The following is a 25,375-nucleotide window of genomic DNA, read 5'->3' as shown; positions in this document are numbered from 1 at the left end:
TGTTAGAAGCTTGGTCCTCAGGTGGTGATGTGAGTGGGTCCTAAGTGGAAGGTGACTATGTCCCTGGGGACATTATCCTGTGAAAGGATGGTCTTGGGCAGTAAGCTAGCCTCTTAAGAGTAGTTTGTTATATAAAGGCAAGACTGGCCCTTGAATCTCTCTGGCTTTCTGCCTTGCTGTGTGATCTCTCCATCTCATGGGTGACTCTGCCCTGGTGCTGTCTGCCATGTGTGATGTAACCAGAAGTCCCTCACAGAGACAGCAGATGTGGATGCCATGCTCTGGGACCTCTAGAACTAAGCTGAATAAACTTCTTTATAAAGTGCTCAGCCTCCCGTGTTTTGGTATAGTGACGCAATCGAGACTAACAGAAACACTTTATCTTGTTTAATCCAACTACTAATGTGGTCGAGCAAAATTAAGTTTTCCTTCATAAACAAAAGGGGAAATTGAGGCTGGGGGGCTGGAAGTGACCTGTGGAGGCCCACCCCTCTGGTAAGAAGTAGGTGCCGTGGTCCACTGTGGCTGCATTCTGATTTAGGGAGCTAAGACCCACTGACCAGAGAGTTTAGATTTTGGAAATAGAAGCGCATGCAGGGGTGTGGTGCCCCTTGTCTGCCCCTGGCAAAGCTCCTCCTGGTGCATATTAGCACCAGCATCAGCACGCAGCTGCTCAGGCCACAGGCAAGCCCAAGGGCTGGGCGGGAGCTTTCTGGGCAGTGGGACGCCTCGGTCTTGGGTGGCTCAGTTTGTCCAGAGCTGGTGAAAGGCAGTTCGGTCCTTGAGCTGAGGGAGCAGCCCCAGCTGATGGGGTGAGTCAGAGCAGAGCCCAGAATAGAAGGCACAGGGCATGTGTGCAAAGGCCATCTCCATCCCATCCTCTGGGCTTTAGGATGCCTGTTCAGATGATTAAGCTTTTCTACATAACACTGTTTGCAGACTGCTTTATGATCATTTATTAGTGTCGCCTGGCAACGACTCCCCAGATTAGCCACATGCATTCATCCGAGGGTGCTTAACGCTGGATCCACCCAGAGCCCCGTTCACTGCGGGGCCTTATCAGGCCCCCTCCAGCACCCTGCTCATCCGCCTCCCTTTCCTTCCCTGCTCCATGCACCAGAGCCCTTCCCTGGCACCTCCCTGTGGGCAGCTTTGGTTTGGATGCTTTTTTAATTGCTGGGACTGTTTAATGGTGGTGAAGACGGGCACGTTGGCATTCCTGTTGGCACCAACAGTAATAGCACCTCATTTGAGACTGTGAGCCCCAGGAAGGCAAAGCTTTCGTTCTTCATTTATGAATCTCTGGTGCCTGAAAGAGTCCCTAGCACACTGTAGGTACTTTGTGAATGTTTGGTGATAAGACTGTCTGCTATGTGTTGGACTTCGCTTTTTCTTAAGTCTTTAATTTTCCCATGACCCTTCCTACTCCCTAGTAGAGTGACAACATTTAGTGTGTTGGCTGTCGCTGTATGGAAAGCACCATCATAAGCGCTTGCATACAGATGATTCTCATCATGATTGAATTATAACAGAGAGGGTAAGAAACGTTCCCAAGGTCACACAGATGTATCCAATTCAAGCCCTTGGTTTACCTCCATACCAGTGTTATCAGTAGATCATTCTGTGTGATGGAAATGCTCCCTGTTTCTACTGACCGGAATAGGAGCCACTAGCCATAGACAGTTAAAGAAGACTTACAGTGCAGCTAGTGCCCCTGAGTAACTGTATTTTTTTTCATTTCAGTTATTTTAATTAACTTAAACAACCGCATGTGGCTAGTCCTCCCACACTGGATGCCACAGCTCTCTACTGTGCCACGTCTGAATAATAATGACAGCTCACCTTAATTGAGTGCTTACTACACGCTGAGCAGTTTCCAGATGCCTTCCAGAGTGAATGAGTTCAGTCCATCCTCTCAACCCCAGGTGGACATACAGGGGTCAGGGCAGCTTCTCTACTTTAAAGATTTTACAGCAAGAAACTGGTGTAGCTAGAATCTCCCCCAGAGAGAAAGCTGCTTGACCCCAGAGTTTGAAACTACATATTTCTCTCTGTTTTCCATGTATACAGCAGTGGGCATGGCCATGAAAAATAAGAGCCCAATGTTCTACCTACTTGTCCCCAGAGATGGTGCTGCCCACTACACGTCCTGAGGACGGGATCAGCCCATGTGCAGCTTGTGCCTTCACTGTTCCTGTCAAATGGCTCAGGTAGATGGAAAGCTTTTATTTGCATGAGATGAAGCCATGTTAGTGTCACTTTGAAAAAAAAATGCCAATATTCCTTACCAGGATGTCATGCCACACAACAAATGAAACAAAACCCACTTTGTATAACGGTGAAAATATTTCAAGGTCAGGGTGGGAAGGAGAGAAGGCCAAACTGAAATGATCCGCAGTCTTGCTGGCTGGCACCAACGGTTACAAGGTCGTGGGTCTGGTGACGTTTCCCTGTTCCCAGCCGTGCCTTCCTTCCTGAGGCTGGCTCATGAGAGGGTCTCTTTTAACTCTTGGGGTGATGGGAAGGGACAGCTGATGGAGGTTTGTGCAGCATGGGTGTGGAACGGAGGTCACATGGAGGTCCGCCGTGGAGGCTGTGGTGGTCATCCTAATGTGCTCTGCGTGCTGAGTGGAACTGACATCCGTGCCATGGTGCATTCAGAACTGTGAACCAACCCAGCAGTGGGGCCGGGAACCTGGGCTAGGAGCAGGCCTGGGCTAGCGGTGTCCAGGAGAGATATGTGGTGAGACAGCTAGAGAGATGGTCCCAAAGGATGAGGCCTCATTGGGAGCACTGTACAAATTGAGGCAGCGACTGTGCCGCTCAGGGCCTGTGGACGAGGACTGCTTTGTGTTCTGGGGAAAGGAACAGGGAGACATGGACTGCTGGGGAAAGCCTGTTCCGAGGTCTTCGGTCGACTGGTTAAGTCCACATTCCTCCCACTGCTGACTCAAGGCAATCATGCAGCTTCCAAAGCGAGCCCTTGGTCTGTTCTTCCATCCAGTTTTCCATCCATCCATTCAGACTTTATCCATCCACCCATCCATCCATCTATCCATCCATCCATCCATCTACTCATCCATTCATTCACCCATGGATCCATCTATCTGTCCATCCATCCATCCATCCACCCATCCATCTACCCATCCATCCATTCATCCATTCATCCACCTACCCATCTATCCTACCCATTTACCCATCCATCCATTCACCCATGGGTCCATCTATCTGTCTGTCCATCCATCCATCCATTCATCCATCCATCTATCCACCCACCCATTCATTTATCAATCCACCCATCCATCTATCCATCCATCTATCCATCCATCCATTCACCCATCCATTTATCCATTCTTCCATTCATCCATCCATCTACCCATCCGTCCATCCATTCACCCACCCATCCATCCATCCATCATCCGGGTTTGAGTATCTCTGTCTGGTCCTGGGGGTAGCGTGGTGAATAGGATAGGCAAGGGAAGACTTGGAGGCTCAATACAAGCCCGACTACCCCTCACCCATGTAGCTTCCCCCAGCAAAGCTGTTTTCCCTACTTCCCCTCTTGTTTTTATCACACGGGGACTTTTAATCTGCACTGTGCTTGGAGTACTTGATTGTATTGAGCAGTTCTTTATTGTAACCCTCCTAAGAACAGGGGCCCCATATCCTCCTGGGCTAATTGTGGGCACTGGTGGGGACTCCAGCATTATCGAGGTAAATAGGAGCTGCTGCCACCTGCAAGGGCCTGAACAGATAGTGGTGATCTGAAGGGTCTCCTTGACGTTCTCTACCTCCCATCTCCCTCCTCTGCCTCTTTCTCAGCAACAACCCTCAGAGCGGATTCCATCACAGGCCATCGCCAGGCAGTGGGAGAAAAAAGGGGAGTGGTATCCTCCCGGAAGGCGGGGTTCCCGTTTGCCTGGAAATATGGGAGGCTTTCATCTTGCTGGATTGACAGATGTGAGATGTCACATATTTACTTTGTCTTCAAGCAAACCTGTGGTCTAATTCGAGCCTGCTAGACAATGCATTTGACTGCCTCATCTCCCCAGGTTGCTTTTGGTGTATTAAGCTCAGGAACTCTGACTTACAGTGTTTCAAAAATAAAAGTGTTCCTATCACCCTTTTATTCCTAGTGAAGTTCACCAGGGCTCAGAAGCCCTTCTGAAAAGGGGATGCACTGTCTGGGCGTGACCAGGGATGCTCCCCTCCAGCCTCCGTGGGGCGCAGGTGGGCAGGCTGGAGAGGGCAGGAAAGAAAGACACCAGCATGACTGAGAGCCTTCTCTGTGACAGGTGCTTCCCCATCTTATTTTAATGGTCTCTGTGATCCAGTGAGGCTAAATTCATAAATGAGGAAGTGAGACTGATGGAATGATTTGCCCATGGTCAGGCAGCCATGGGATGGCAGAGCTGGGACTTGGATCCTAATTTGTTGGATCCTGGGTTCCCTTTGGCCACAGAGCCACAGGTGAACTGGGCACAGTGAGTTTCCTGCCCTCCTGAACGTGGAGGGAATCTACCTTCTGGAACACAGTCCTGTAATCTTGGGCAACTTAATAGATTTATGCCTTAGTTTTCATATCTGTAAAATAGGACAATAATAAGTAGGAGTAATGAGGGTTAAAGGAGGTTATTCTGGAAAAGCCTGTATGTGGGAAGCACTCGGTGCATGTGATGTGGAATAGGTATTTGCTATAAGAGGAACTTTAATCCTCAACCTTGTTTTGATTATCTTTTTATTTTTGGTAATACTGGCCACAGACTGCCCCCTCTTTGTCAATAGAGTTGCTATTTTAATAGAAACACAACTGTCTCAAAAACAGCTTATATTTTGTAACATTGAGCCCAGGGGCAATGTCATGGTGGCCCCTGAAGACACACGACATAGCTGGGGTCTAAACCCAGGCCTGTCTGGCCTCTGTGCCCACACTGCCTCGCCTGGGGTCCGGGTGTCCAGCTGGCACTCAGCCTTGTGTCACGTGGCCCTGATGGCCCTGCTGTGGCAGCCACTGCATCCGGAAGAACCATGATCTAGTTGGGGGGGAGCCCAGGCCTCAGCCCTGGAAAGGGGAGACGACGACGGCATGGGGTTGCCATGTCGCAGGAGGCGGGGCACCTTGGGCAGCTGTTGTAAATGCCCTCCCCTGGCAAGGTGCTCCCTGTTGCTCCCAGGAAGTTTAGAGGCCATCTCCCCAGGGTGACCTTCCCTGATGACCGGCCCCCTGCAGCCCAGGCTCCAGGTAGGGTGAGAGGCGTCTTCCTTTGCCCCATGGCCTGTTGTCCAGCCCCTCCTGCATCCTTCTATGGCTTCTCTCTTCTGCTCCCTGCTGGGGACAGAGGCTGTGCCTGTGTGAGAAACACCCCCCCTCCCCCACATCTCTCCTTCCAGCCACACAGGAGGTTGCCCTTCCCCCCTCTTCCCAGGACCAGGTGTCTCATTCTGGCTGAAGGGTGGTGGGCAGGTGGGGCCCAACTCCAGCTGCAGCATTTATTTGCTGGTGCCAGAGCCGGGGGAGGGGACAGCACTCGGGAGTGGCAGGACCTTATGGTCCCTGATGCTCACAGCAGCACTGGGAGGCTGGGGTGTCAGTGACCCGTTCTTCAGGTGAAGCTCCTGAGGGGTGGTGAGGTTAGTTGCTCGTCTGAGGTTCCATATCTGGGATCCAAGTCCAGGTCTCACTTGTTCTATGACAACTTGCTGCCGTTTGCCCATCTTGATTTCTTGTATCGTTGCGGTTAAATGTCCACTAAGGGTGTGTAGGTGGGTGTGGAGTGGGCATGGGGGAGCAGCCGGCAGAGGGGCGGGGCTTGGTTTCCTTTGCAGAGTGAGTGATGGAAAAGGTTGGCATCCTGAGCCCCGCGGGTGGCTGCACTGGGCTACCAGGTTAACGGAGGGAGAAATGAGTTGGCAGTCACCTCTCTGCAGATGTCAGATTCCCTTTAATGTGCAGCTTGGCTGAGATTGCCAAGATGGGGCTGTGCTTACTGACCTTTTGTGCTCTGTGCATATGGGAATAGGCATGTAGAAGAAAAGGGGAGAGAGGAAGGCATCCCAGATGGCAGCTGCCTGGCCCCTGCTGTTTCCTTACAGGCTCACAGATTTGGAGCCTCCGGAGCTTCACCCTGAGCTTCTGGGATGAAGGCTCAGAGGGAGCATCCAGAAGTGTGGGTCTCATGCCCCAGGGTCCTTGCTGAGGGCATGAGGGTATGCAGGCGTGGGCAGCTGGCCTGCAGAGAGGCCTCGGGCTGGCAGGGCTCTCCAGTCCTCGCAGGTGGATGCACCAGTTGGTAGGAGCAGCTGGGGTGGTGGGCTGGCCTAGGAGGGTCAGGGCAGTGGCCTGGTGATCTGGATGTCCTGGTTTTGTCTCCGCTTTGCCCTGGTAATGCCATTGAGTTCAGGCAAGCATGTGCCAGGCGTTCTCCTGTGCCCTTGACACACTTTCATTCTGAGAACGGTCCCCTCTGAGTCCTGGAGGATTCTGCTGCCTGCATTGCAGGATGCCGAGTCTCAGAGAGGCCTGGTGACTTTCCTTAGCCTGCCCTTGCTGTCAAGTAGAGAGACCCGTGCTGGATCAGGATGTGATTCCAGAGTTCCTGACTGTCAGGACCACTCCTCTAAACACTTCACTTCTCTGGGCCAAAGTTTCTTATTTTGAAGATAAAGATGGTAAGAGAAACACACATTTATCTGAACCCCAATTCTGTGTGGGTGCTTTGTTTAGATCACCTTCATTATATTACCTAAATCTTTTTTTCAAACCCTGGTATTAGGCATCATTTTGTTGTTTTAAGACATGTTCTTAAATTGTAAAAAAAAAAAAAAAAAATTGTTAAAAGTTTACATGTCACATAAAATGTACCATTTTATAAATTTAATGTACAGTTTAAAAGCGTGAAGTACATTCATGTTGTACTTTTGATCTTGCATGATTGAAACTCTGTCCCCATTAAACATTGTCTCTTCTCCCCAGACCTTGCAACTACCATCACCTAGATTTGACTGTTCCAGGTATCTCATATGAGTGACATCATGTGGCATTTGTCCTTCTCTGATTGGCTTATATCCCATTAGCATAATGTCCTCAGGTTCATCTGTGTTGTAGCAAGCATCAGGATTTCCTTCCTTGGGCAGTTCCAGTGTATACAAGCCCATACTGTTTGTTTATCTTTCATCTGTTGCTGGCCCTTCCTGGACGGTTCATCCGTGATGGATTGCTTCTGCCTTTTAGCTGCATCTGGTTGATTGTTTTAATCAGTGGAGACCAAGGCCACATGGCTGGATTTGGACCCCAGCTTCTATTTGATTTGACACTGAACTCTGACTCCCTTTTTGTTTTCATCTAACTGTAGGAGTTGAAAAGAATTTTGAGATACAAAGCTTTTGTAAAGGGTCCCATGGAAGAAGTTCTAGAACTGTTGGCTGAGGATCTTCAAGGTTCTTCCTGACACATGGCAGCCAGGGTGCTGGGTTCTGAGTTTCTTCAGTGGTTTCACAGCTGGTTTTGAGCTGGACCTGGGAGGTCTAAGTGTACTGGAAGAGACTTAGAACAGAATGAGCAGAGAAGGCATGCCACACGAAAAGTGTCCCCTTTGACACATATGTGTGTTAGTTAGCTTTCCATCCCTGTGACACAATAGCTGAGCTAATCAACTTAGAGGGAAGAAAGGTTTATTTGGGTTCACAATTTCAGAGTTTCCAGTCCATGTATGACCAGCCTGTTGCTCTGGGCCTGAAGTAAGGCAGCACATCATGAGGTGTGAGCCATGGGGTAGAGCAGAGCTGTTCACTCCATGGCAGCCAGAGACAGGAAGAGGCCAGAATCCCAAAACCCACTTCAGGGGCACATTCTGGTGACCTGACTTCCTCTCACTAGGTCTCACCTCTTAAAAGGTTCCCAATAGCATCGCAGGCTGAAGACCAAGCTGATGCCATGTTGGGCCTCAGGGGGACACTTAAGATTCCAGCCATAGCAGGTGTCTCTCTGTAAGCCTGTGCTGGGGTCGGGCCCACTTCTTCCAAATCCCTGCTTGGATAGCACTTTTCCCCGAGGTCTGGTGCGGACCTAGTCTGTACCACCAGAGGCTGTGAAGTGTGAGCTGATGGCCTTTGGTTTATATTTTCTTCCTGCCCAGTATTTCTCTAAAGTGTTTTTTTCTTTCTGCTGAATCTACTGCCAGTTTGTTGGTTTCTGTAAGCTCTTGTCTTTGTTTACGCATTTTAAAGATGGCCATCTTGAGGGGCTATGCTGGAGTTAGCCAGCCCAGGAGCCCGGCAGTCCTGTCCTGGCTCTGCGTGGGTTTACACTGGGAGCTCCCTGGAGGCCCTGGTTCTCCTCAGGCCCAGGGCCCACAGTGAAGTGGTTTATGTGTCAAAGGGGACATTTCTCGTGTGACATGCCAGAGTTTCTGTCTGACCCAGTCGATCATCATTTTCTATTTAAAACAAGGATTTTGTTGATCTGGTAGAGCATTAATTCCTAGTTGGTCACATCACCCCTAACAAACCACCAGAGCTATTTGCAAGAGTTTCCTTAGCACTCTCCCAGGGAAACTCACTGCAGGCGACGTTTATTTTAGTTCTGTCTTTTTCTGGCCTCATCACCTTGTAGGGTGCGCATCCATGGGGGGATAGTTATTGCTCACATCTATTATTCCAGCCTTTTGGGGTTCCCTTGCCAGTTTGGGGTATCAAAAGCTCATAATGGATTTTCTCCTGCCCTTGAGGTGCAGCCGCAACTTTGGACTGTCAGCTTTGAATAAAGGCGGCGTGTGAGCAGCGGGTGAGCTCCGAGGGGCCTCTGAGTCTGTCTGCCCCGTGAACCTAACGTTGAGATATTCCTTTGCTTTTTCTGCTCACTCTTGGCAAAACAAAAAATTGTGGCGGTGGAGGGAAAAAGATGACAAGACAGATTCCTCTGACACTAGTTTTAAAGGAGTCTTGTCTATTTTCCAGGTATAGCCAGGCCTACACTGGGCTGGATTCTGCACTAGGGGCATTCTGGAATCTTCTCTGTGGAAATCTGGCATGGCATGCTCTTCCTCTGCCAGTCACTCCTTTCTAAGGGAGGAGGGCATTCCTTATGCACTCTTCACCCAGCTGCCAGCGCAGGGCTGGGTGCCCAGGAGGCCTCAGTAAGTCCTGCTGATGCGAAGGTGCCTCTTAGAATGCCAAGGCTCCGTCTCGCCACCATCCTGGGTTATTTGTATCCTCTTAACCTTTTATACTTCAGCGTCCTCATCTAAAAAAGGCAGGGGCGGGGTGCAGGGAAGTGATGTTCAGTAATTACGAGGACTCAGTGAGCAGACCGTGCAATGATGGTGTGGACTTTGTTTTATTCATTATTGTATCCTGAGGTCGGCGCTCGGTAAATACTCATTGAATGACTGAAGAGATAGGGAGTCCTCTCTTCTACTCCACTTTGAAATATGAGATCATGGTGTGACCCTGTGGTTCTTAGGGGGCACTGCGTGCTGGAGATGTCTTGGGGGCTGAAGTAGTCGGGGTCCTCCAGAGAAATGGAAGCAATAGAGTGTGCGTCTGTAAGGGAGGATTTATCAGGGGATTGGCTTGCACAGCCATAGAGACCATGATTTCCTGCCTACCCCAGCTGCCCCTAACCTGTTCAACACAGAAGGAGGTTACAGAAGAAGGTTCCGGGATGGCTGTCTGCAAGCTGGAGAGCCTATAGCTGGCTCAGTTCAGGAAGCCAAAAGCTTCAGCTCCAACCCTCAGAACCAAGGGCCACAGAGGACAAACAGGGCAAGTCCCAGAGTCCCCAGGCAAGGAACCTAGAGTCTGATACTCAGGGTAGCAAAAAACACACCTGCTCTACAGGAAGAGCCTGAGAATTTTCCCCTTTTTCCTAATTTCCTGGTCCATCCTGGCTCTCTGCTGATTGGCTGGTGCAACCCACACTGAGGGTGAGTCTTCCCCCCTCATTTCACTGATCTTAGATGTCCAGAAGTAAGTACCAGTTATCTAGATCTCTCTCAATGTGGTCAAGTTGATACCCCAAATTAACCATCATAGGGCCTTTCCCAATAGCTCACAACCAAACCCTCCTCCTGTGATTCCGATTCATTATTTCTTGGAAGGAGCTTGGTGCATGCATTGGGAAAACAGGGTCTCAGCCGATCACTGATACGCAGCCCTGATGGATAATGGGCTCTCTGGCCTCCGAATTATATTTGCCTGATTTTGTGTTAGGGCACTTGGGGTAGCCAGGAAATCATTAGGTTCCTCTGAATGTTGTATTCTTCAAGGTCAACTTCAGTAGCACCTTCTCCAGAAAGACTCCTGAGCTTCCTTGCCTGGAAGCACTCCCTCTCTGTATAATGCCCCATGGTCCTGCTTCTCAGCTTCTGTATACCAGGGTCAGCCATAAGCTTATTTCAGTATGTCACCACTCAATTTATGAATGACTTTGAAAGCTAAGTTCTTTGCTTTTATATGTATGTATACATATACATATACATATTTTATATGTATGTATACATATATGTATATAACACTGTGTCCCCCAAGGTTCCTTCTGTTCCTGTTTAGGTCAGTAACACAGGGTGTTCTTATTAAATTTATCTCTTTCTCTCTCTCTCTCTCTCTCTCTCTCTCTCTCTCTCTCTCTCTCTCTCTCTCAACCAGAGATACTTGAGGGGGAAAAAAGCAATTCATTTTTCCTTTGTAATTAGCCTTGATGATTAGACAGTCTTTTCCATTATGTTTTATTTTTACTTCCCTGGAACATATCAAGTGGCCTCTTTTCTGTGAAGGTTACCCTTCAAGTAAGCAAGGGAGCTTGATTAGAGCACTGGGGAATTTACTTTGTATTTTTTAAACAGTAAGACTCATGATGGAGCGGGCTGATGTGAGCTGACGGGGAAAGGTCAGCCCTGGAGCCATAACGTGGCTCTGCACCCAGATGCTGAGACCTATAAACCTATGCTCCAAGGACAAGATTTTTCTTTTTCTTTTTTTTTGTACTCAGCTGCTTAAGTAATTAATAGTCACTTTTACTGTAGAATTCATTTTATATTGAACAAAGCTTCCTGGCCAATCCCTGGTGACTTGCCTTCTGTGCCCAGGGTCTTTTTTTTAAAAGAAGCTTTAAAACAGCTTTGATATTAATAATTGCATTCATTAGCTCTGACTTGGTGGCATGTAAGTTATTTGAATGTGACCCACGGTTTATTGTATTTTGCTATCTAGATGGATTTGGGGGTGATTTCTAGAGTGGCCTGGTAGACTTCTTAACCCCAAAGAGGCAGTTTAGTCTTCTTGCTGAGCATGTGAACAAAGGGTCCCAGGAGGCTGCTCTGGGCATCTGGCTGGCTGCCTGCCCACAGGGAGGGACTTAGCGGGGACCACCGGGAGTAGTTTCAGTTTCACACTTGCTTCCTCTTGTCCACCACTGACCTGAGAGATGTTCCTGGGGCTCCCTAGAGTGTTGAGGGCCAAGTGCAAAAGGAAGAGCTTGCATTTGCCCAGCCAGCCGCCAGCCAGTGGGTATCCTGTCTCGGGGCAGATTCGGAGGATACAGACCAAGTCAGTGTCCAGGTAGACTCGCTCCTGACACCTTGCTCTTTCCGACTCAGCATGTGTGGGAATGGAACCGGTAGTTTTTCATGTCCTTGCGATCTGGGACTTAAGTAGGCATACTTATTTAAGCCTTCTAACCATCTGTGAGATAGGTATTATCGGGGTCTCAGTACACACCCCCATTTCTATGAACATCATACTGGTGTGCGGTGTTTTGCATAACAGGGCTGTGAAATTTCGCAGCCTGGCTTTGAGAATTAATTCTGCCTCTTACTGTGATGTGGGGCAAAGGACTTACAGGTCCATAGCCTCATGCTCCTGTCCACTTGGTCCAGTCAGGCTATAGGTTGGACCTCCTGGGGTCACCGAGTAGGTCACACTCATTAGGTTGGTTGGATTCACAAATGTCTTTGCAGACCTGCCTGGGGGGCAGGAGGCAGAGGCTCTTCCTGGTACAGTTCCCACTCCTGTGTCCCTGTGGAGTGGCTCTGCAGTCTCCCTGCACAGGAACCACCTTGAGTGCTGTCCATTCTTGGAGAGGCCGCTCGTGCTAGGGAATGTAGAGACCCAGAGTGCTTCCTCCTGGTTCTACCTTGGCGTTGGGTGGTCATAGACGAGTTCCTTGACCTCTCCTGCTCTTAGTTTTCTCACTTCTGAACTGAGACAGCGGTGGCAGTTTTCTCTGGGTGGCTTTCTTTTGGCTTCTCTTCCTCCAGGACTGTAAAGATTTCCCATGACGGAGGCCTCCTGGGGCTGCCTTATGTGGCACTGCCATCCTCCCCTGGGACCCTCCTTCCCTCTAGCCTGCTCTGCTTTTCCCCTGTCTCCAGGTAGCACTTATCACCTTCTCACACTCCCTGTGCTTTGCTGTTTATTTGTTTACTTTTTAGAAACATAAAAACGAAGGTGACCTTCACTGGAGTGTAGCCTCATATGGTGGCCTTTCTGTTTATCCTGCACCTAGACCCTCTTGAAACTGCCTGACACAAGCAATTATTGTGAATGTTTGGACAGGTTATTGAGAAAAAGAAGAGCCCAGCCTCCTTGGACTGCCTGCCGTCAGCATGTGGCCTGGCGCCAGTACCTGGCCCCTGGTGTGTTGAGAGCCACAGCCCAAAGAGTCCCGCAATAAGTAGCTCCCTGGTCTCAAAGGGCGGGGAACAGCCCAATGAGCATCACAGCAGAGGAGCCAATCAGCTGGCATCTGGAAGTTTGCTGGGGCCACGGTGAGCCAATCAGCTGGAAGTTTGCTGGGGCCTGCTGTGAGCCAATCAGCTGGAAGTTTGCTGGGGCCGCCTGGGCTGTGGCTCTTGACACTGGTGGTCTCCTATTGAGTGCGGATAGTTTCACAGAACACTGACAGGTGACAGGGTCAGCAGTGTCTGTGATAGAACAAGACAACAGCAAGACCACTCCATAATCAACACCGAGCTCAGACAACAAGCATGAGTGTTGCAGCCCCCCAAAACGACCAAACATTCCCCTCAGCTCCCTCAAATCACTGCGGCCTCTTTCCCAATGATAGCCTTAACTCTACTCTGCCCCTCTTGCCTCTTATTAAAAAATTATTGAGCCAGGTGCAGTGGTATACCTATAATTCCGGTGCCTCTGGAGGCTGAGGCAGGAGGATTGTGAGTTTCAATCCAGCAATTTTCAATCAGCAAAAGTGAGGTGCTAAGTAACTCAGTGAGACCCTGTCTTTAAAGAAAAAAAATCCAAAATAGGACTAGGGATAAGGCTTAGTGGTTGAGTGCCCCTAAGTACAATCCTTGTCATCCCCTTGCCCCCCCCAAAAAAAAATTATTGAGATCCCTGTTCTTGGATTCTTGTTTTATGACAGTGCCTAATCCAGAGCAAACGTGTGCTTCTTCAAACTCCTTCCTACATCATGGAGCACAGTTCAAATTGCAGATGCTTCTACTGAGACACTCATATTTCTCCATGGCTCCGCGTCTTCCTGTTGCAGTGGGCCAATAAGCCTGGTTTTATTTGGATGTAGGTGTACTCCTGGTGGCATTTGGATCCTGGAGTGCTATCTCATGGTGATGAAGCTTTGTAACAGGCAGTGCTAGAGAAATGTGTATGCCATTAGTGCACACTGCGAAATCCTGCACAGGTGAGTTATCCTCTGGGTCTGAATTTCTGATGTGTAAAATGAGGGGGCTGACCAGATGATACACTAGGTTTCCTTCAGTTTTCACATTCCGTAGTTCCTGAATGTTCCTAAGCACTTACTGTGTGTTATACACAGTGGGCACTGAACAGAAGAGGCAAGTGGTGACGAGGGAATCCCCTCTTAGGCTGCAGCACTTACTTGCAGTTTGACTCTGGGGAAGACACAGCCTTGGTCTTCAGTTTTATTTAAGTCTTAATCTCAGTGCTTTAGTGAACCTAGATGGCAGTAGCGATGATGACTCGCCAAATAATATTATTGATAATAATAGCATAAAACTTTGAGGTGCTTACTATGTGTTATATAAATCACACTCTCACAAATTCCCACAGTAACCCCTATGAAGTAAGTGAGGCTCCTTCATTAAACATGGGTAAATGAAGACACAGACAGGGTAAGTGACTTTCTAAAGGTCACAAATCTGAAGGGTGGTAGCACTAGGATTTAAGGTAGGCCTTTGCAACCTCCCAGCTCTAACTCTTAATCCTAGCACTTGAGTGAATAAAAATGCTTGCCATTTAGGAGACGCTTCAAAGAACTCAGTTGTAGAGCTAAGATGAGCGCTCACTCTGTGGAGGTTGAGACAGACCCGGGTGTGAAGAGGACAGGAAGGCAGTGGGGTTGGGGTGCACGTGCCTGCAGGCGTGGAGGTTGAGAGAAGGAGGAAGCCTGGTGGGTCGGGGTGACGGAGAGAAGGCAGGGCTCCAAGAGGCAGTGTGGTCTTGTGAACAGCGTTGCTCTGCAGTCAAGAGACCAGCATCCTCTCCGGATATTTTACCTGTGAATCTTAACTCCTGTTGTTGGGTTTTTGGTTTGTAAAAACTGAGCTCAGTCACCTCCCTCCTTACCTCGGGTGGTAGTTAGTCTGTGAGGAAGCTCAGAACTGGTCATGTGTACAGAAGCATAAGGCCTTACTGTAATTAGAGGGAAAAAAACCCTGCAGTTTCAAGGCATTGAACTATAAGGCAGGTGCTCAGTGGTTCCTGTCTGTTTCCTTCTACCCAAACTTCAGGACCCAGGGTTGCCATGGGAACCTCGTCGTTGTCATTCAGCAGTTGTGGTCTTGCTCAGGTGGAGTATTTTTAAAGACTCTTTAGGTTATCTATAGAGTCTCAGGGACAGAAGTCTCCGGGACATGGTGAGAGGGCATCCTGGAGGCTGGGGTGGAATTATGCTAAGGACGGGAGCCGGCAAGACAGCTCTCAAAAGGTGGGGGACCCAGGCTCCAGTTGCTCCCTGACACCACCTCCTCGGATCTCCTTCACAGAGTCATTCTTAGTTATTCCAGGATTTAAATGGGAAAATGTACTAGTCAGATTATCCTCCCAAATAAGGCTATGTAATTTATACCTGCACTTATGGGGGAAGATTTCCTTCTATGGACATTTCACATGGTGATGATGATAATAATAGTGATAAGAATAATAATACCACGACCATCTGTCATCTGTTGGGGATCTGGCGTGTGCCAAACACTTCGTTCAGCATTTGTGTGTGGTACTTGCAATAAGTTCATCATTATCACTTTGCAAATGAGAAAACCCAGGCCCAGAGAGGCTACATAACCCACCCACAGTCACTGCCAGCAGGTCTCACATCCTGGATTTGCACTAAGTCCTTCTACCTTGAAATGCCAAAGTCTTGAGACCTTTTTCCAAGTTTCTATGCAGATAATCTGAGGATATGAGAGCTATTACACGTGGCAGCCATCTGTTAGAACAGGTGAAGCTCCCACTAGAGGACCATGCTGCCAGGGGCCTGGGCCTGGGTCTCCTTATATGGAGTCCAGAGAGCCACCATGGAGATTCTTTTGGGGGGTTCAAGTATGTGTGGCTAGTATGGGTTTCTCTGTTCCCTTTTTACCATCAGCTGGGAAGGACTTCAGGCTCCAGAGCCAGACAGCCTGGGCTTTCATCCAGCCTCCACCCGCTACTAGTCACGTGACTCTGGACTTAGTATTTCATCTCTTTGTGGCTTTATGTTTCCTCGTGTGTAAAATTGGGATAACAATCATCTCTTCACCATAGGGCTCAATAAGAGCTAAAGAAGTGAATGTATTTAAAACTCTTATGCTGGTGCCTCGTCGATAGAAAGTCATCAGTAAGAGCTGTCCATAAACTAGGTGATCCATCTCCTGTCTGAAGGGTGTAGTTTCAGACTGAGTCAGTTCTAGTCCTCGCCCCCGCGACCCATCTCCTCCAGGATTCCTGGATGTCATTGAAGATACAGCGGATGGGGTGTGGGAAGTTGGCACTGACTTAAGAGAAAATGGTGCTTACTTACCATGTAAGAAGTCAGTCCAGCCAGGTGGCTTGGGTGTCTGTGAAGGGGACCTGTGCATGTCTGCTAGGCTTGGAGTTGCAGGGACAGATTTACCTGAAAGTAGCATCCAATCCTAGGGTGACTCAGGAAGGAAGTGACATCACCTAGCAGTGAGACTCCATTGCCTCTAGTTCAGAAATGGCACAAGGACATAATGGCATCCTCTGCCTGTCTGTGTGCTGTCCCAGGGGCAGCAGCCTGCTGAGTGGATGGGCCTGCGCCTGTCCTCCGTGACCTGTTGAGGGGAAGTAGGTGGGTAAGAGCTGGAACCAGAGGGGGTGAAAGTGAATGAGGAGAACAGAATTCACATTCGCTGGGGAGTTGGGCTCTTTCATCCTTTCGGAAGCCTGAGGCTGTGCTCCTCCGGTTTTCAGACCAGAAGAGGTGCCTGAGAAAAGTTATCTGCCTAACTGAGGGTGGATCAAGGACCTGGACCCAGACCCCTGGGCCACTGCATTCTTCTGAGATAGATCAAAGGGCTGTGACTTGAAGAAGTAACTGAATCCCAGTTTATTCAGAATGCAGGGTTTTTAATTGGGGGTAGGCATGCTTTGGGTGAAACCGCTGAGATTTCTTAGGTTCTCCATACCTGGAATTGTACATAGAGCCTGGGGCATCTTTGTCTAATTTGGCTTCAGGACCAGCCCCCTCCTTCCTGGTTAGGTTCTCCTGGGCCTCCTCCTGCTCTTCATTGATGCGGGGGAATGGGTTTGAGTGATTCAGTGAGCCTGGGTGGGGAAGGCAGGTGCCCCCTCTTGTGTCCTGCTGCCTCCCTGGGCCTGTGAGCCTGATTTCAAAACCACCTGGCCACCGTGCTTGTATCAGGGGCACCTCAGATGTAAATATGTTGGTGATGAAAAATATTGGGGAGGCTGAGAAAGACAGGGTAAGATATTTTCTATTAGTTTTTCCTGATATCATACCTATTTGATTATATTCTGAGCTTTTAGAATAGAAGACCTCATTGTTGTAATTAAAAAAAACACTGATAGAGGACTTACAAAAAAACCCAAAAAACCTGAAGACTCTTATCTGATTTACCTCTGATTGCTCATGTCCCTGATTTGTTTTTCATGGAACCATTAATGGGCTATGAGGGGTGACTGCTTTTCTTACAATCGGTTCCTCCACATGAAGCTGAGACCGTGACATTGATTACTTTGGGGTCTTTAATCATCTGGCTGCACTGAAACAGGTTGTCAGTTTTGAAACCACTAGTTAGCATTAGTGTGGGAGGCAGGAATGATCACTTTGATTATTGATCGGGGCTGGGGCTTATACTTAAGCTATTTGGAGGGAGGAAAGAAAACAGATGAATAAGGTACGAAAAGATGGAGTCACACTGGGTGTGTTTTTAGGCTAGTGTTTTATAAAAAAAAAAAATGTGGAATGGTGCAAAACAGGAATTGAGTTTTCCTGTTTTATAATCCGAGAAGGATGGTTGGTGGTTTCCAGAAGATTCTACCACATGCTATGTCCATCGGCGGAATCCTCGAACACGTCTGTTCATGGTGTAGCTTACTTCCCAGTTGAACAGCATGGGCTCTTCCTTCAGCAATTATTAATCGTTTACCTCATCTGCATGAAGTCCTGCTTTGGACAAATGTCTTCTGTCATTATATAATTTAAATTGTATTCAGTATTGTCAACACTCGGAACGTGTTTTATAGAATTCTGATTTTTAAAAAATTATTAGTCCCAGGTTGTTAAGAAGTTTCAGAACAATATTAGAATTTGATGCAATTTGAGTAGAACTAGGAAGCTATCCCTGTGTATATGCACAAAACATTTTGGAAGATGGGCAGGAGCAAGCTGAGCAGTAATCAGTGTAATAAAGAAAATGGAAGTTGATGGCTGCCGGCTTCACAAAGAGAAACAGCCAGATGTTACCCTGTCTCTTGGTGGATCAGGATTCTTGGTCTAGCTCTGAAGTGATAGGCAATATCAGAGAACCGGTCAACGAAAATTCAGGCAGTGGAAGACTCTGAAAATGCACCAGCTCTTCATCAAGTAAATTGGAAGAGGGGGAAGTGAGGGGGCTGGTGGCCTGTGGGTGTCAGGTGATGAGAAATCAATGGTATTTTTATTTCTTACTGGGGTGGTGGAATTGAAATTTCATTTTTGCCTGAAAGGTAAAGCTTTTGACTGTGGTGATAGTGTATTAGAGATCTGCTCCAAAATAAACTCCAGGGGGAGGAGAGAGTGAGGGAATGGGTAGAACAGAGAAGAAGGAAAATTGGCCATTACTTGGTAATTGTGGATGCTGGGTCATAGTGTATACGTAACGACTCTCCCTCCTTTTTTAAAACTATTTGACTTTTTTTATAATAAGTGTTCCAAATGAATAATAATCTAGCCTATTTCTGTCTGAGTTACCCATGAGTAGCATCTTGAACTGTTCCACCTGGTGTGATGGTAAAGGATGACCTAATTTCCTAAATTGTTCCTTGAGCTTCTAGGCTCCTGGGCTTCCTATGGCTGGGGGATGTGACAGTGTAGGTCATCAGACTTCCAAGTGCACAGATGCAGTCCAATCACAGCTCTTTACCTGTATGCTTTGTACTTTATATTTCCCCATCAGATTTTGTTTGGAACAAAAAGAGGGTTTGCTGTTTAAAAAAAAAAAAAAAATTAGACCATCCTCTAACTTTAAGAACAAGAAAATTGAAGCCCAGAGAGGGACGGTGACATACCCAGGTCACGTGGCAGGCAAAAGGCCCATCCCCAGGCCCGTGGAGGTCACTGTCCTATACACTTCCCAGTGTTGCTGTTGGCTGAACTGTTCCTTTTTAAACCTCTTGCACAGGGCCCCTGCTTTCTGGTCTCCAGTGCTGCCTTATCCCCCTAGTGGAAGCTGAGGCGAAGTCCTTCTGTGTGTGCAGAGTGCCAAGGGCAGGGCCTGCCTGAGATAGTTTGCCTTTGCCTGTGTTGCAAGCTTCTGGCTTGCTCTTTCACTCAAGCCCTAGCCGAGTGCCTGTGCCAGAGAGCTCTGCAGCAGGAGGAAGACACTGAATTTGGAAACCAACAACCTCAGTGGGACCCTGCATGGCTAGAGAGGCTGTACATTGAACACTTCATCATTTTAATGCTAGTTTCACCTGTTGCTTATCTTTTTAATGTTTTTACCTTCAATAAAACCAAGGAGCCTCGGAGGGCCTCAAGAGATATCCTGTCCTTCAGCACAGGGGACATCTGTAGAGCAGGGCCATCATCCCAGGTCGCAGGACTGGAAGGTTCTCCACCCAGCAGAGGAGGGGGAAGGGGCAGGAACAGATGGCTGAGTCTGAGTGCTCAGGCTTCCTCCTACGCTAATGTTAGACCCGTGGCCCTTAAACTTATTTTATTGCACCAAACCCTGCATGATAAGGCTGTTTTCTATCAGTCACGTTTTGGTAGAAGTTAAGGTAGGTTTTGGGAAGATCTGGGGCTGCAGTGGGACAAACGGTGAGGGTGATGGTAGTAGTGAGTTTGGGTACAGTGGGAATAAGCCCCGTGGAAGCCTGTGACCTCAATGCCCTTCCCCTGCTCACCTAGGTTGAGATCCCTGTTTCATTTCGTAGCTTGACCTTTAGACCATTCAGCATTATGGAGAATATTCAGATCTGAGCTCGGGCCTGGCCTCCATCCAGCGAAGGCATCATTAATCATTTTAATCTTTAATGAGTACCATACTCTGGTTTATAGGGATGGCTGAGATCTAGTCCATACTCAGAGGTACACCGTCTAATAACGTAATGAAAAACATCACAGAAGAGATCAATTTTATTGAGTCTTTGCCCCTTGCCAGGCCTCTGGCTAATGCTTTGCCTGTGCTTGGTCATTTGTTAAGACCTTGCAACAACTAGAAAGGGGAGTGGCAACTAATAGCCCCATTGTACAGATGAGGCATCATGTTAGCTTTTCGTCCTTGTGACAGATACCTGAGCAAAACAACTAAGAGGAGGGAAGCTTTCTTTGGATCATGGTTGAGGTTCGCTCCGTGCTTGGTGGCTTCATGCTTTAAGCCTGAGGTGAGGCAGAACATCATGGAGGAAGGGTGTGGTGGAGGAAATCTGCTCAGCTCACGGCAGCTGGGAAGTAAAGAGAGTGGAAGGGCCTGAGGCCAAGCAGTCCCTTCCAGGCATGCTCCCAGCATCTGATTCCTCCAACCATGCCCTCCCAAGAGCCCATTCAGCTACCAACAGGTTAATCCATCCATGAGGGAAGACCTCTCGGAGCCAGTGACTTCCCCAAAGCCCCACCTCTGGACCTAATTGCATTGGGAACCAAGATTGCAACACATGAGATTTTGGGGTACATTTCAGATCCAAACCATAGCTGGTGCTGAGGCTTGGAGAGACCATGTAACTTGCATGGGATGTTAGACATAGCACTAAATGCTTAGAGACAGGATTTAAGGCCTGGCAGCTGTCTCCAGAAAGCTCCTTCTTACCACAGCTCTCTCCCGCCTTCCACTGTGGAAGGGATACGTTCATGGGCCACTGCGGCAGTGAACACAGCCATAGAAATGCACACACTGCGCCGTGGAGATGGGTAGTTGAGCCACCTGGACCTGGAGAGGTCGAGAGGAAAATCAGGTGAGGTGCCACGGAGTTGGTGAAGCATCTACCATGTAGACCAGGAGCATGGGTGCCAGGGACCAAAGGGGCAGCTTGTGCAGGAGCCCAGGGGCCCAACCTCATGCCTCTTTGGAGAACTGCAGATGATATGTTCATGCTGGGACAGGAAATGAGAGCAATTAAGAGTCCAGACATGCTGGAGAGACTCAGTGGTCATTCAGAGCTCTTCTCCAATTCAGTAGCCACCAGACATATGTGGTTATTTCAAATGAGTTGAAATTAAATAAAAATTTCCATTCCTCAGGCCCAGTAGTTACCCGCAGCGATTAGTCACCATATTGGAGGGCACAGGTGTGGACCACACAGCATCCAGAAGGTTCTGTGGGTCAGTGCTGGCAGAAGCGTTTCCTGATCTGGCACAGGTCTGCCAGCTCCACCTGTGTGCATCCTGCCTTTGGAGGGTGTCATGTGTCACGGTTGGTTTTGTTTTGGAGGAGGCTCATGTGCTGGCTGCCTAGGCCCACAGTAGAAGGCTCGGCCTGCTGGTGTGTGGGGAGAGTTGTGCACAATTGTTGGAGAGATGAGTGCTAGAGACTTTTCTTTTTTCAACTCTGCTCAGGTCAATATATAAAAATCTCAAGAAATATGTCATTTTCCCTCTAAGCCAGCAGAGATACTGGTTTCATTAAAAAGGCAATGGCAAATCTATTTTTAATTTTATTTTTTATTAAAAAATGCCTTACTGCTTGAGATTCTAATCTCTAACTGAATAATAGGTGTCATTTTCGAGTTGCAAATAGCCTGCACCGTGGTACGCAGTGAAGGTGCTTAATAAATAGGATTCGATGCTTTACATTATTGTGGGGACAAAAATAGGTCAAAAGCTTTTCCTTTTTCCTTTTGAGTACAATGTTCTGACTTTCCAGATGGTGAGGAACCATTTAGAACTATAAAGGGGTTTTTGATTTAGATAATGTTAACCTTGTTTAATTTTACAAATTTTCTATTTTGTAAAAGGAACGTGGGTTTTCTTTGAAGCCCTGTAGGCAGTTGTTAAATATTTTAGACTTTGCGACCAAGAGAGTCCGTTGGGAAGACTTTTTGTGATTTCTCTATATATTTTTAAAATAATGTGCCACTCTTGGTACTTGGTCTCAGAAGGGTTGTGCTTCAGTCCTGATTTTGTCTCTTAGTATTTGTGTGATTTTGGGCAAGTGACATAGATAGACTGTCCTGGGTATCTCGTGGTTTTCTAACTTAGCATTTCGTCATTCTTCTCATTTTCCTCTATACCCACTCTTTAACCTATGCATTTTGGTAAAGATGATATTTTGCAGGATTTCCAGTTGAGACTTATGACTCAGATTATCCCTGATCATTAAGATGTGGTGAGTCTTTGTAGGAACTATTGAGAGGCACCTCTGTCCTTTTCCACTGGCCTTGAACCTCAGAGAATACAGCTGTTCACCTCCTGTCTAGATCCTTTCCAGCGTCCACCTTGCCACCTGGGCATCTGAGAGTGAAATGAACAAGAGCAGAGCTGGAGAGGGGGCCGGGGAGTGGCCAGGAAGTGCTCGACCCAGATCAAGTCTTGTCTGAAGGGACTTTACAGATTTTAAATCATTACATCCTTATTTTTCTTAGTTTAATTAGAATTTTTTTTCTGTCCCTTCAGTTGGAAATCCCCTTTAGAAATTCCATGAAACCTTTGAAGATTCATAAGATGAAAAAAAAAAGTGGGGTGTGGTATAAAATAATAATGCTTGTCTATTACCTGGGCTGTTGTAAGGATAAAGGAAGGTAAATATCCAAAAGCATACTAAAAGTAGTAAAATATTAAATATTAGCAAGGGCAGAAATGCTAGAATCTTAATTTAGACCACATTTGGACTCTTCTTCGAAGAAAGGGCCCAACAATTTGGTTTCCTGGATCGAAGCTAATGGGGAAGATTAAACTATATTACATCATTCAGTTTTTTGCCAAATAAGCTGATTTCCAAAAATAATTTTAAATGAACATATGTGTCAAGTTCTTAAAGACTGGACATAAAAGTGCAACAGGATTCTTCATTTTTAGGACCTTTCTTTTGTTGTTGTTGTTGCATTTTGTTTCTGGAACTAGAAGCTTCTTTTGTGTGGTTTATATTAATGTTCCTAGATTTTGCAGGGTGGGGTATCCACATGGTGGGTTCAGGTACCCATTTCTGTCACTCTAGCCAATGTGGATGTGTGTCCCACATACTCATTTTTTGGGTTTGGTTGGCATCATTTCTGTCTTCAGTTCAGAGACTTTTTAGAGTTTCTCTAATGATCTGGTCCATAGACCATTCCATAGTTATTTTATAATCCTTATGTGATTTTACAGAATGAGCAGTGTTATGTCTTTTTGTTGTTGTTGGTTGTTTGTTTTATTTTGTTTTGGTACTGGGGACTGAACCCAGGGGTGTTTAACCAATGAGCCACATCCTCAGTCCTTTTTTTGAGTTGCTTAGGGCCTTGCTAAGCTGCAGAGGCTGGCTTTGAACTTCCTTCTGCCTCAGCTTCCTAAGCTGCTGAAACTTCCTAAGCTGTGTGCACCTCTGTGCCCGGCCAGTGTTATGTCTTATGCAACAGAAAGGACCTGAACTCCAAGTTTGAATGGGCTGGGTTTGAAAGCTTGAGCCCCCCACTGCCCCTGGGTCTGATGACTCACATGAGGACCTGGATCAGTGAGGGTCTTGGTGCACTGCAGTGGGTTAAATGAGGCGATGTGTGTGTAGGTACCTTCTACCTGCGAGGCATCAGTAAGCACTTTTCTTCTTATTTTTTTTTCATTCATGTAAATGTGTTATTTTAAGGCAGTCAGTCTGGCTCTAGGGAAATTAAGAATTTTATTGAAGACTCTGTCGGCCCCCATAGCATTCAGACTTTAATTCTTGAGGCTACTAAATCTTATTCTTACTGGATGCTCTGTTTTTGTGATCTCTGCAAGTTCTGGCAGATTAAGAACATTCTGTTGATATGCTAAAGTATGGTCATTTATTCATTCATTTATTTATTTGTTCAACATACGTAATAATATGAGAACCCTTTCTGAAAGGCATGGAGGAGTGCCCCCCCCCCCAGTAACAGCATTGGAACCAAGGTATTCTACCACTGAACCATATCTCCAGCTCTTTAATTGTTTTATCGGAGATAGGGGCTTGCTACGTTGCCTAGGTTGGTCTTGAACTTGGGATCATCCTGCCTCAGCCTCCAGAGTGTCTGGGATGGCAGGTGTGCACCACTGTGCCTGGTCAGGAGTTATCATTTTTCCCTTCTGAAGTTCTTTCTTGTCTTCGGGGTGTTTTCCACCTGAGGTTTCTGTGACTGCCTCCCTTGTGTGGGTTTTTCCAACATGGGTGTAGGCCATTCCTTTCATTCTTTTTTGCTTTTGACGCAAGTAAAAAAAAAAAAAAAAACCCAGGGAGGATAGAAGGGATTGATTTCTGCACTTCCCATGGGGAGACCCAGGAGCCTTTGCGGAAGGGATGGGGGCACCTCAGAAGAGCTTGGAGCAGCTGGACAGGCTGTTCAGAGGGCAGCTGGGTTCTGCCGACAGAGGTGTTTCACAGGAGGCCCCAGGACCATTTTTCAAAAAAGCATTTTTTGAGACCCTAGTGTTCTGTGACTTTGAAGATACAGGAGAAGAGATTCCAGCATCCGGCGTCCCAGAATAGAATGTCAGGTGAGCTTGGGCATTCGGACCAGGTGGTCGGAGGGAGCAGTGGGTAATGGAGGAGAGAGAGAGCAGGGGTCTGCAAGTTTGTATCAGTGTGTCTTCACACAGCCCATGAGCTAAGAATGCCTTTTACATTTTTAAATCTTCCAAAAAAAAATTAAAAGAAGAATACTATTTTATGGCATGTGGCAGTTACATGAAATTTAAGCTTCACTGCCCGTCAATGAGCTTTGGTCTGCAGGATCCTATCCTCTGTGGCGGTGTCCCACTCCCAAGGCTCGTGGGAGTAGCTGCAACCGAGACTTTGGCATGCAGATGACAGGCAGAGCTTAAAAGATTCTCTCTCTGACCTTTTACATAGAAAGTTTGCAGACTCCTGTTCCAACATAGAGTTCCCTCAACCTTCCCACCCTGAAGCTTCGTGGGAAATGGCAACATTTGTTCAGCCCACTGGGATCAATGGAAGAGCCTGCCGGCCGGGCCCAGCACTCTGGAACTCGCTGTGCCCCAGCCTCTGTGAGTTCCCTCCCATCCCACCTGGGTGCGTTGGACACTCTCACCTGGGTTCACTCTTCTCTGGGGGCTCCTTGAAGATACCTCAAGGACTCAGGTGGTTTTAACAGTTTACAAATCCCACTTGCTAAGCTGCTCTTTTTCTCTTCGTTCTTAGTCTCTGTTTTTATCTTTCACAGTTCATTTGGTCCTGGTCTCTCCATCTGAGTTAGCCTTTCTTGAAAGTAAATAGGCAGGTATGAAGATGGGGGCTGTTAAAAATTAAATACACTTACATGTGGAATAGAAAGTGTTACAAAGTGGCTCTGCCTTTGAAGTGACAGTCATGGCATTGGCCACATCTCCAACACCTGCTGATAGAAATGGCCTTCCTGGGAATCCCTGCTCCTGGGCTCCAGGGTGGGAGGCTGACACACTGTGGCCATTGAAGGACTCAGGACGGCCTCCTTTGTATTGGGGGACCTCTAAACCGGACTGAGTCAGTGTGACAGCAGAGATCCCTTGCTTGTATCTTTGAGAATGTTGACAAGAAACAGAAACAGCTACTTAGTAGCTGGAAAAGAAGCAGAT

At 47.5% G+C, this 25,375-nt stretch overlaps 1 protein-coding gene across 4 annotated transcripts in view; it reads left to right on the top strand.

The window, feature by feature from the left end:
- Positions 1-25,375, top strand: part of LARGE1 (LARGE xylosyl- and glucuronyltransferase 1) — a 490,254-nt gene that overhangs the window by 41,945 nt on the left and 422,934 nt on the right. The window contains exon 1 of one of the 4 annotated variants that reach the window (XM_081309723.1): positions 13,631-13,654. The exons of the other annotated variants lie outside the window; for them this stretch is intronic. The gene's annotated coding sequence lies outside the window, so the exon portion shown is untranslated. Of the gene's footprint in view, positions 1-13,630; positions 13,655-25,375 lie in introns of those variants that run through there. 4 annotated transcript variants of the gene reach the window in all.

This window comes from Spermophilus citellus (genome assembly GCF_964194105.1).
Source record: "Spermophilus citellus genome assembly, chromosome: 10".
Taxonomy (NCBI): domain Eukaryota; kingdom Metazoa; phylum Chordata; class Mammalia; order Rodentia; family Sciuridae; genus Spermophilus; species Spermophilus citellus.
Note: the sequence above shows the minus strand (reverse complement) of the source record. Positions and strands in the feature narration are given on the sequence as shown.